Source organism: Herpailurus yagouaroundi, unplaced genomic scaffold (assembly GCF_014898765.1).
Source record: "Herpailurus yagouaroundi ecotype Mexico unplaced genomic scaffold, PumYag 163, whole genome shotgun sequence".
Lineage (NCBI taxonomy): Eukaryota > Metazoa > Chordata > Mammalia > Carnivora > Felidae > Herpailurus > Herpailurus yagouaroundi.
Window position 1 is genome coordinate 25,912,218 of NW_024412404.1, and position 13,126 is coordinate 25,925,343.

The window sequence follows — 13,126 nt, forward strand, 5'->3', positions numbered from 1 at the left end:
AGAGAGAGAGAGAGAGAGAGAGAGAGAGAATCCCAAGCAGGCTCCATGTTGACATGAGGCTCGATCCCACGACCCTTGGATTATGTATGACCTGAGCCGAAATCAAGAGTTGGATACTCAACCAACTGAGCCACCCAGGGGCCCCCCGAGTTTTCCATTATTTTAATAAAACCAGGGGAAAATAAATAAAGCACTGGAATAATGGACAAATACAGCTATACAGACGTGGAGGTCTTCAGTCTGGATGGGCTGGGCCAAGTAGAACTCAACACCCCCATCCCCTCCCACAGCTGTGAGCGAAAGTTTGAATCAGGCAGAGGCAAGCCACTAAAGGGCAGGTCGTTTAAAAGTAGAACATGTGGGGCCTAGTTCAAAAACGAGAGGCTTTGTGTTGGGTGGGGCGGGACAGGGAAGGAAGCCTGGGGCACTGGGCACAGGTCCGAAGGCACAGAGCAAGCAGGCAAAGCATGAGGTGTAAATGCACTGGGGTCCACAGGGCTGGCCCGTGGGAGCCTGGCTCTGTCCAGGGCAGCCCCTAGGCTCTTACACTCCAGAGTCAGCTTTGCCAAGAATCCGGCCACTCAGCTCCACAGAAGAGCCATGGTTATAGTGACCACCGGCCTCGGAATGTCCACGTTACCTGTCACTTATCAGTAAAGTCCCTGCATTTGAATTTCCATGTGACAGGGCGCCAGGGTGCCTCAGTCGGTTAAGTGTCTGACTTCGGCTCAGGTCATGATCTCCCTGTTCGTGAGTTCAAGCCCCGCGTCAGGCTCTGTGCTGACAGGTCAGAGCCTGGAGTCTGCTTTGGATTCTGTGTCTCCCCCTCTCCCTGCCCCTCCTCTGCTCTTGATCTGTCTCTCTCTCTCAAAAATAAAGAAACATTAAAAGAAATAAATAAAAAAGTGGAACATGAGGAAGCTGATGACAGCTTCTATTTCCAAAACATTTATTCATAAAATAATCAATTGACCTATTTGTGAACTACTCATTCAGCAAACATTTATTGTGTGCCTGGCCACCTGGAAATGACTCAGAGCAGGCCTCACCCACAAGGAGCTCATGGCCACAGCGGAGAAATCATGTGGGGTGGAAAGTCCTAGGTGGTGATTAAAGCACATCACCGTCTATTGATTGGAGCAGTCTCTTTGGGACCCTCCCAAAGCTGTGGTTTCTGAGCGAGGGGCTGGATTTCAGTGTTTCTATACACACACATTCTGAGAGTCAGACTGGTCTTCCCCTGGCTCCTCTGAGTGTAGTTTACTTGCAGAGAAAATGCTACTTAATAGGGGAAATGAGAGGAATGCAGGAAAGAAGCCTTTGTGCGGTGAGGCGGTGAGGCGGGCTGGGGCTTGGGAGAAGAAAGAGGCAGCAAGAGTGGGAGGGAGGAGCGACTGAAGCCAGGGGCCAGGGGCCGGGCCGCCCCCCGCTGCGGTGACAGAACGTGGCAGACCTGGTGTATTCCCAGGGTTTGTGTAGGACAGAAGGAAGTTCTTACCTGTCCGTGCTGACAGAGCTGCAGAACAGGAGGAATCCCTTTTGTCTGCAGGTTTGAACATCATGGAGGCTCATTTGACAGATACGTTAACTGCTTGTTAGCTGTCCCTCTTTTGAGCAGTTGTCCCCCTGCATCTACTTGAGTTAACTGCCCTGCACAAATGTGTCTTCCTCCCAGAGGCTGCCTCTCGCCTCTGCGGGCTGTGAGCAGCCTTGGCCCTGTTCCCAGAGGGCCTCCTGCCCCTCTCCTGGGGCACTTAGAACCTTCTAGAGTAAACCGTTCATTACTAGGTCTCTGCCTTGAGAGGATGAGTCGTCTAGGAGCCCCCTCTCCCCTCTGAGTCCTCAGTGCCGGGCACAGTGCTGGACAGGAGCGCCAGGGTGCCTTGCCAAGGGCAGGAGGGAGAAGGAAAAGGGAGCACCCCAGGGGCATGGAGATCAACGCTTGTAGGTGGGAGTGAAGGGCTCCCGTCTTTCCTCTTTGTATCACCCTGAGGGTCCCTCCCGGCATCCTTCTCCTCTCCCTCCTCACAGCCAGATGCAGAGATGCTGGCTGTTTCCAAAGCATTATCCCTGCCAGGTGAGAAGAGAGAGCAACAGCAGTGACCTTGGAGAGGGGAGGGTGCTTCTGCCGTTTGCAGAGGTCCAGGCAGCAGGGGGTTGCACACTATTGGTGTTGTTGACCGGGGAAGGGGGGGGCTGAGTGCCATAGCTCCAGGCTGTCGCTTACTGACCGCACTTGGACACATCACTTCTGTTCACTGAGTCTGTTTCCTCACCTGTAAAATGGGGGTAATAACATCAACTCCCGGGATGATGTGAAGATTAAGTGAGAGATACAGTATGAAGCGCTTGGCACCTTACAGACCCAAGATGGAGGCCGTCGTTATGTATTCTCGGCCTGAACCCCTGGAGGAGATACCACAGATGGACGATGCCTGAGTGTGACCAGCACTGTGGTTCACCGTGGTCTTGTTCTGGGATGTTGAACGTAGAGGACAGAGCGAGTGGAGAGAGCACTACCTCAGGAACCAGAAGAGGCTGAGGTTTGAGTCTGGGTTCTGTCTCATTGCAGCTACATGACTCTGAGCAAGTGAGTTACCTTCTCTGAGCTATTGTTTTTTCTAAATTGTTTAACATGAATGGAGCCTTTCGGATACTCTCTTTAAGAGTGGAGACAGTGATCTCCAGAAGAAAGGCAAAGTGTCACCGTTTTCCTCCCGATAGGACATTTCTTCCACTGGAGCTTTAGGCTCACAGAGGGTGGGTGGGATCCTGGCAGTTGTCGTGCGTTGACTGGCACCCTAGTGAAGCTGATACCAAGGAGCTGTTTTCATTGCCTCTGTCTGACCTCTTACCAAAATGGCACCAAATATTTACCAAGGTCTCTGGCTGGCGGTGGGAATGCTGGTCTAAACATTATGATGGGGTGGGGATGAGATTGAATCGGGGGCATCCTGGACTCGTCACCTATGTCCCCAGATGTAATTATGTCATGTTACCTTTGACGGCCCAGAACGTACGAGGGCTGCCTGAATTGTGAAACATGGGATTTGGTGAGTAGCAGAAATCACCACCCACTGTGTGTCGTGGGGGACAGCTGAGAGGCAGGAGCGGCTGTCGGGCGGCTTCCAGCTGGAGGACACTCATGAAGGGAACAGCGGGCCCTAGAGCAGCAGCAGGCAGGCTGCCTGGGAACCAGAGTTGGGACTGTTGGTCTGACCTCCCTCCCTGAACAGCAGGCAGTGGATACTAGGGTGGGAGCACGAGGGCAGCACCCAGGAGGAGTGGGGAGCACCCCACACCCAGAAGGCTAACTGTTGGCACATCCAGTCCAACAACACTCTCTATAAGCCCCCAGCCCTGAAGGACGCCTTCATTCCCTTCAGGCAACAGAGCTGATAATGCTCACTGCAGGCTTCTAGTCCAAGTCTAAGATGGGCCGTCAAACAACACCCTCCAAATATTTGTGGGAAAAAAATGACAATTGAATAGAGACACCAAGGAAATCGAGTTAAATGAGCAAGCAGGAGATTTAAAAGAAAAAAAAATATTTAAGAGGGATGGGTTTATCTAACCCATTAAATGAGAGCAAGCAATTTTATTTTGAAAGTAAGTAATGAGGTTTGGGCAATGAAAAATATGATTGTCAAAGTACATTTAAAAAATGAAAGGGAGGGACTCCTAGCCACACTAGTGAAGAGGGAGTTAGTTAGCTGGAAGAACAAGACAGGGAGTATTTCCAGAACCCAGGGCAAACATCATAGAGAGACCATTGGAGGTCTACCGCATTCCAGCCTCCCCTTTTCCAGAGCTCAGGTTGGACGGTTTCCCAGTACTCACAGCGGGTAGATGTGGCCACGTGACTAAATTCTGTCCAATGGACGCAAGAGGAGGGGCTGGGCCCCTTCTGGGCTAAGGGTCTGCTCCCTTGCTGCTGGTCCCCCTGGGGAGGGGGGAAGGGAGAAATAATCAAGTAGAAAATGGAAGAAAATATCCAAGACGTGAAGGAAAGCAAGACTAAATTTAAGGACCCATTAAGGGTCAAGCAGGATGAAAGGAAAGAAAAAGAGAAAGAAATGCTGACTTAAATCTTTGTTGTGAAATTTCAAAACACAAAGGATAGAGAGAACATCCCAGGAAGGGGAAGGAATTAATAAATAAACTTAAGAAATGAGGATTAAACTAATGTCAATTTTCTCACTTGGCAAAACTGAATACAAAAGTTTTGGAGCAGTATATTTGAAATTCTGGGGAAAACTGCTTCGAATTTATAAGGCTCTCTATACCCAGCCAGTCTGGTAAGTCAAGTGCAAGGGTGAAGTAAGGATATCTGAAGGGAGAAAGTTCTGTTTACCACTGATCTTATTATCTGTGAATTTATTTGAAAGAATTGCTGCAAGATGTACTTCAGCAAAATGAGGTATGAACGCAAGAAAAAGATAATGTATTGCAAGAAATATATGAATAAAGCTACCAGTAAAACTCAATAATTCCAAATCATTGATGATACTGTCAGTATAACGTATTGATTATATTGCTTATGATTATAATAATCTGGAACAAAGATTCTAAATAACCTCAACATTGGGGGGAAGTGATGAGGAAAATAAAAACATGTTAAAAATGGCTATAATAGGAGGCTCCAGGATGGCTCAGTCGGTTAAGCGTCTGACTCTTGATTTCGGCTTAGGTCATGATCTCGGGGTTTGTGAGATTGAGCCCCACCGGGGCTGTATCTGTGCTGTCAGCACAGAACCTGCTTTGGATTCTCTCTCTCCTCTCTCTCTGTTTCTCTGCCTGCTCTCTCAAAATAAATAAGTAAAACTAAAAAAAAAAAAAAAAAAAAAAAAAGGAAGTAGTAATCCCCCTTTTTTCAAAGAGGAAAAAATATGAGATCAGAAACACAAGTCTCTTTTTAAGAGAGGAGTCATATTTAATTAAAGGGAAACTATGAAGCAGATCACTTCAATATATGGTAAGTTGCCTTCTCTGTGCTACCATGAAAATGGAAGGATGTAGTATATTTATGACTCGGTGAACTAAAGCATAGAATCAATTTGCTGACAAATCTGATTGATGGCAAGGTCTCAAGTCAAATGAAATTTTATTCTGCTCTAACTTTATCACAAGTCATGGATCCTCCCTGCTGTGTTTCCTGATGTTCCATATAAAGATATAACAATTATCTTCGTTATAAAGTTGTCCCTTGTTATCTACTTGTTTGTCTACTGAGCATGTCTTTACTCATCAAAAGTGTAATTTCTTAACTTACAAATGGTATGCACATCAAGCTTTTGAAACATTTTAGTCAATTTTGTAACACGTGACCACCAGAGGAGACAGTGGTTATTCAAAAATTGTACCTAATGTTAATCACTCCAGACGTAATTGACTCACTTTCTTTCCTTCCTTCCAGGTTAGCACTCAACGTTTTGTTTTCCTACAGTGTTATTGCTGGGAGTTGCAAAAGTTTTTTCTGCTAGTTCTCCTGGCTATACATATTTAATATAAACTTGAGTTAAAAACAAATGCAAAATAAAAAAAAGTAGCGTTGGGGCTCCTGGGTGGCTCAGTCAGTTGAGCGTCCAACTTCGGCTCAGGTCATGATCTCACAGTCCGTGAGTTCGAGCCCAACGTTGGGCTCTGTGCTTGACAGTTCAGAGCCTGGGGCCTGCTTCAGATTCTGTGTCTTCCCCTCCTTCTCTGCCCCTCTCCCTCTCACACTTTGTCTCTCACTCTCAAAAATAAATAAACATTAAAAAAAAATTTTTTTTTTTTTAAAGTAGTGTCAATGTTAGATGTTGGCAAGGATGTGGAAAAACTGGATTACTCATGAATTGCTGGTGGGAACATACAATGGTACAGCCACTCTGGAAAACAGGTTGGCAGTTTCTTTTTTTTTAATTTTTTTAACGTTTATTTATTTTTGAGACAGAGAGAGACAGAGCATGAACGGGGGAGTGTCTGAGAGAGAGGGAGACACAGAATCGGAAACAGGCTCCAGGCTCTGAGCCGTCAGCACAGAGCCCGACGCGGGGCTCGAACTCACGGACCGCGAGATCATGACCTGAGCTGAAGTCGGAGGCTTAACCGACTGAGCCACCCAGGTGCCCCCAGGTTGGCAGTTTCTTAACAAACAAATAAACAAACAAACAAATAAGCAAGCTAGACTTGCAACTACTATTTGGACCAGGACTGTACTCCTGTACATTCACCCCAGAAATAAAAACATTTTCACCCCAAAATGCAACACAAATGTTTATAGTGGCTTTATTTGTAGTAGACCCAAACTATTGGTACCAACCCACATGTCCTTCAACAAGTCAACGGTTAGTTACATGGTACATCCTTACTATGGAATACTTCTCAGCAATAAAAAGAAACAAACTATGGCTACGTGCAACAACTTGGGTGAATCTCCAGAGAATTATGCTGAATGAAAAAGCCAATCCTAAAAGCTTATCTGTTGCATGATTCCATTTATATAGCATTCATGAAATGACACAATTATAGACATGGAGAACTATAGTGCTTGTCGGAGGTTAAGGAGGTAGTGGGAGCAGAGGGTGGGAACAAGTGGGTGTGGTATCAAAGGTCAACAGAGGGATCTTTGTGGTGGTGGAAATATTCTGTACCTTGACTGCTTCAATGGCGATATTCTGGTTGTGGTATTACACTGTGGTTTCACCATGACGGATGGAGATAAAGGGCACAGGGATCTCTGTGTTGTATCTTAGAACTGCATGTGACTCTATAATTACCTCAAATGAAAGTTTCTTTAAAAAAAAAAGTTCATTTGCTTATTTTGAGAGAGAGAGCAAGAGTGAGCAGGTGAGGGGCAGACAGAGAGGGAGAGAGAAAGAATCCCAAAGCAGGTTCTGCGCCGTCGGTACAGAAGCCCTTGTGGGGCTCGAACTCACAAACCATGAGATTATGACCTGAGCTGAAATCAAGAGTGAGATGCTTAACTGACTGAGCCACCCAGGTGCCCCTCAAATAAGTTTCAATTAAAAATGTGCTTCTGAGAATTTCTATACATATAACCCAATTAAGAATTTTATCTTTGGCATTATGGTTCTCTTCTCGTTTGGGTGGGATATAAATTATTGTTCATATATTTTACTCTTTCCCTCCACATCTCATGAGAAGAGTTCCTGGTTCTGTTAATGTTGGCGGCAGCTCTGTGACTGTTTTGGCTTTAGAGTGGGTGGAATACAGTTCCTTGTCCCCTGACTTTGTGCTCAGCCATGCAGCTTGCTTTGGCCAAAGGATGTTAGCAAATGTGACTCAAATAGGGCTGGAGATGAACTTGCATAGTTGGGCTTATCCCCTTGCCCTTCTGTGGTCTCCATGAGTGAAGCTTTTGAACTTGCCCATCTCTTGAAGGCCCAGAATGAACACAGATGGAGGAGCCTTAACCTCAGTGAGGATCCAAGTCCTGTCAGACCTGCAGCTCAAAGCAGAGCTTCCCCATCGAGCCCAGGTTAGGTCAGCTAAACCCCAGGTGACCTGTAGTAGTTTGTATGCCACTGAGAGTTTTGTGGTTATTTGTTACTCAGCAATAGCTGACCCATACATCATTGTATCAAGTAAACATGTTAGGACAGCACAGCTGAGCACAATTTCAGATAAGAGAGTGGATTCCTTATCCAAGACATATGGTAATCTGGTGGATATTATACTTAAAATCCCATCTGTATCCATTTTGGGAGTTTCTGGATCAAAATCCCCCTTTTAAAAAAAATTTTTTTTTACGTTTATTTATTTTTGAGACAGAGAGAGACAGAGCATGAACGGGGGAGGGGCAGAGAGAGAGGGAGACACAGAATCGGAAGCAGGCTGCAGGCTCCGAGCCATCAGCCCAGAGCCCGACGCGGGGCTCGAACTCACGGACCGCGAGATCGTGACCTGAGCTGAAGTCGGACGCTCAACCGACTGAGCCACCCAGGCGCCCCTCAAAATCCCTTTTGTAACATGTCTTGGGGAGCTAACTGTATGTCCAGCATACAGCACATGTAGAACTACTTAAAAATACTTGTTAAATAACTGTGGACTGTTTGAATGAATCCCAGAAGGTCCCAGAAGGCAGGGATGGGGATTGGGGGGCTGATGTAAACAGTGTAGGATGGACTGCTTTGATATTTCTCCCCTGTCTTCCACAGAGGGGCAATCGATGCACTGTGGGCTAGTAAGTCCATTGGGGTAGCAAAAGGCAAGGACTACAAGCCTCTAGGGGAATGATGTCCCTTTTCCCTCGTCCTTTTCTTAATCTCTGCTAAGGAGGAAAAAATGCTGTTCTGAGCTGGTCATCTTCAAGATCATGGATTGTATTGGGGAAATGGAGCTTTAGCGACAGGGGGCAGCTGTGCCCTTTTCCTCCTTTCTCTCTGGCTGGTGGGCATGTCTCGCATTGCCTTTCTTGGAGATGGAGTAGAGAAGGAGCGAAGCATTGCTAAGGAGAGGCAGGGAAAAGGCAGCGGACATGCAGCCTAACCTGGAGAGAGCCAGGGAAAGGCCAGCTGCCTGGGGTGGGTCACAGGAAAGGTGTCGGCTGCCAGCTGACATCCCTTATCTTTCTTTTCTGCGGCCAGTATAGGTTATTTTACAGCCTAGCCTCTTTATGGCCTCCGTAGGGAGCAAAGGCAAACAAAGAAGGAGTGATCCTGCAGGGTGTAGGGAGCCACCTCCCACAGCAGATGTGCTTTCTTTAGCAGCCCTGCCTGCTACCTGAAGCACTTTGTGGAAAACCAGGCCTTAGGGGCTGCCTGACCTTGAGGTCCCTCGTTTTTATCTCCCTTTCAGGTGGTTTTGAATGTATCCCCATCCCTTAAACCCTTGCGTCCTTGCCAGCTTGTCATGAGCTGGAAACCAGTCTTGGCTGCGTTTTACAGATGATGAAACTGAGGCTGGGATGGTTGTTACCAAGCTTCTTTACCCTCTGTGCTGTGGAATGCTATTTCATTTCTTTGATTTATTCTTTTCTTCAAGACCTACAATTATTCTTCTTTAAAAGAGAGACGGCAACAAACAAATGGGCTATATTCCTATTGCTTAGATAACTGATGTTAACACCCCCCCCCCCATTATTTCTAGAGGTTACTACTTTCAACTTTTATTTTTGTCTTATTCCATGAAGGTGCAAAATTCTTTTATTATTTTAAAAATATATGATTTAAACAATCTAAAACCTAGAGAAAAGTTACAAGTGAGGATAAAGAACATTAAAAAAAATTCTGAACCATGTGAAAGTAAGCTGCGACAAGATGCGTCTCCCACAAAGATTGGTTTAATTGTATATTTCTTTAAAAAATTTTTAAATGTTTTTTTATTTTTGAGAGAGAAAGAAACAGAGTGTGAGCTGGGGAGGGGCAGAGAGAGAGAGGGAGACGCAGAATCCAAAGCAGGCTCCAGGCTCTGAGCTGTCAGCACAGAGCCCGACGCGGGGCTCGAACTCACAGACTAAGATCATGACCTGAGCTAACGTGGGATGCTTAACCAACTGGACGCCCCCTGTATATTTCTTACAGAGAAGGACATTCTCCTACTTACCAAAACACAACCCCTGTGATTCAGGAGATTAGCATTGACATATAACTACCCTCTCATCCCTAGGCTTTATCTATCAGTGGTCCCAAAGTGTTCAGATTTAGGTCTCCTGAATCTGGCCTCCTTTAGTCTGGAACAGTCTTTCCTTGAGTTTCATGGTCGAGACATGTTCCAGACTACGAGGCCAGTTACTGGTAGCCCATCCCTGGCTTTGTGCTAGTCTGATGTTTCCTCAGGATTGGGGTCATTTTTATGCACCGTTGGCAGGAGTATCATAGGCAATGATGTGCTCTTTTTGTATCCTATCGTGGGCACATGATTTCAATTTGTAGCATTAGTGAGGTGGTTGTTTTGATCGCTTTGATTAGGGTGGTGCCTTCTGGGCTTCTCCACTGAAAAGCAACTAATTTTCTCTTTGCAATTAATGATCATTTTATGCTGAGGGACACTGAAGCCGTGCAAATATCCTGTCATTCATCAAACTTTCACTTTATTCATTTAATTATTTATATTGGAGTGGACTCATTGGTTCCTATTTTATTCCATGGGCTATTATCTATCACAATCGTTATTTATTTTACTGCTCACAGTGTCCCAGATTTGGCCAGTGAAGGTCCCTTCCGGCTGGATTCTGGGTCCTTTTAACATGCCCCATCATTCTTAGAGCACTCTGTTACTCTCTAGCCTTTAAGGATCTCTCAGGCTCCTCTTGTATGTTCCCTGTCCTTTGGATTCTTTTAATGGAGAATGACATTGGAAGCCATGTATGGGTGCTAGGAGTGCTCATTGTTATTGGTGTCACCACTCCAAGGCTCTGTCAGTGGACAGAGCAAGGAGATGAGTGTGTGTGTGTGTGTGTGTGTGTGTGTGTGTGTGTATCTCACAACTACATTCATGTTTATATATACAGATCTTCCTTGACTTACAATGGTTCTATGTCCTGATAAACCCATTGTAATTTAAAATTAACATAAATTGGGGCACCTGAGTGGCTCAGATGGTTAAGTGTCCCACTTCGGCTCAGGTCATGATCTCACGGTTCGTGGGTTCGAGCCCCGCGTCGGGCTCTGTGCTGACAGCTCAGAGCCTGGAGCCTGCTTCAGATTCTGGGTCTCCTTCTCTCTCTGTCCCTTCCCCACTCGCACTCTTTCTCTCTCTCAAAAATAAGTAAACATTAAAAAAATAACGTAAATTCAAAATGCATTTAACTAACACCTAAATCAAACATCGACGCTTACACGCTCACAACCCTTAACATTTGTCTACAGTTAGGCAAAACCATCTGACACAAAGCCTATTTTATAATAAAGGGATATAATAAAGGGACTATCATGTAATTCATTGGATACTGTGCGGAAAGTGAAAACAGAATGGCTGTATGGGTATCAGTTGTTCAGTTTTGTGATTGCGTCACGGACCGGGAGCTGCCCACCGCTCAGCACCACAAGAGAGTACGGTACCACATATTGTTAGCCCAGGAAAAGATAAAAATTCGGAATCTGAAGTACTGTTTCTACTGAATGTGTGTGGCTTCCACACCACCGTAAGGTTGAAAATTCGTTTAAGATGAACCATTATAAGTTGGGGACCACCTGTATGTTGAAAGCCGTGAGGTGATATGCTACCTTCAATTCTAATTTCAAGCCACAGGGCTCATTCTATTTTTCCCCTTCTGTGTCTGTAACTACCTTCTCCATCAGTGAGAAACCCGGCTCCATTATCTTTGATACACTTCCTTTACTTGGTTGACCCCCCTGCGTGGAGCCAGGCTCCCGTAGCAGAACTCCCTCCCACCAGCACTTCACTCTACTTGGGCTCTGGCACTCCACCTCGGCTGTCCTCTTCTCTCACCTTGTGTTTGAGCTCTGATGCCCTGTGTTGGGCTGCCGGTTTCCCGCCTCCCCACGTGGACACTCTCTTTGTCCTGTCCTGACACCCTATGCCAGGCCCCTCCATGGGGTGCCGTTCTCCATGGGCTTGGCTCCCACAGTGCTGGGCTGTTGGGGCTGCTGTCCTGCCCTCTGCAGATATACTCCTCCCCTGCCAGGTTCCAACACCCACTGGCATGTCCCTTGGTTGGGGGGGGGGTGGGGGCATCTTTGCACTCTGCTTGGGCTCCAACTCCCTGTTCTTGGCCACCAGTCTCCATAACCCTGGCCTCACCTTCCCTCATGGGACACCATCTTGCTCAGCCCTACCTAATGGCTTTTGGACTACACTCAGGCATTTGGAACTAATTTTGGATATGGATATGGGTGTTTGGAAGGGAAGGGAATGGAAGAAGAACAACACATGTGCTTCAAAATTATTTAAAACAATTTTTTTATTGCTTATTTATTTATTTTTGAGAGAGAGAGGGAGACAGAGGGTGAGCAGGGGAGGGGCAGAGAGAGAGAGAGAGAGAGAGAGAGAGAGAGAATCTGAAGCAGGCTCCAGGCTCTGAGCTGTCAGCACAGTGCCTGTGGGGCTGGAACCCACAGACCGTGAGATCATGTCCTGAGCTGAAGTCGGACACCCAACAGACTGAGCCACCCGGGCCCCCCCCCCCCCCAATTTTTTTTTTGAGCAGCACCCAGGAGATCTTTTCAATTTGCATCTCTGGGAAAGTTTCTTTTATTACTGAGAATTCCCTGTGCTGGGTACTCTCTGTTTACACTCCACCCAGGTCCATTCTCCACCATTGTCCTGGCCTTCTTTGTGCCCAGAGAGGCTGGTTCCAGGTGGCTTTGATCAATGGCAGGGACCCACAGGAGACCAGAAGTGGACCGAGACAAGTCGGTATACTTCTGCCCTCCTTCCTTTTGTGTCAATGCTGAGTCTCTGGTGACAGTGGCATGCTTTCAGACTACAGCAGCTCACTGGGTAGCCTTTCTTCCACAGTCCCCTGGCTCTGATGACGCGATTGTCTTCCCCTCATTCTTTTAGCTGGAGGGTGGTAACTGCCTTTGCTAACCTCTGAGTGCCTCACCACTTCTTGTATTTCCCCTTACCCCTGTCCACACCTCTAGAAGTTACTTTTCGAATAATGTCTCTTCATTTGACTATCTGGGAGTGAATTCGGCTTCCCACTGAGTCTATCACTGATGTGCTCTCATTTTCTTGGTTCTCCCTTCTGGAAATTTTATTAATTGGATAATAGATCATCTGCATTAATCATCTACGTCTCTTGTTTTTGCTCTTAGGTTTTCCATCTTTTTGTGGTTTTGGCTCCATATTATGAGACATTTCCCTACCTTGTCCCAACCATCCCTTCCAATCAAATGTTTTTGTTTTTTTTAACTTCAGCCATCATATAGTTCATTTCTAACGGTTCTTTCTTGCTTTCTAGATCGCTCTTGTTTCCTGGCAATCTGCTCCTGTTTTACAACTCCAGCAACTTTTTTAATCTCTCTAAGGATTAATGAAAGAATGGGAAAACAAGAATGGGAAAGAAAACAAGCAGATTTTCCTGGATAGCTGATGTGGCTTTCTTTTGCTATAGCTCTTCCAGGAGCAAAGCAGGACAGCTGCCCAGGAGCTCTCTGTGTCAGCTTGCCATTAGAATGAGCACGCGGTGGGGACGCCTGGGTGGCTCAGTCGG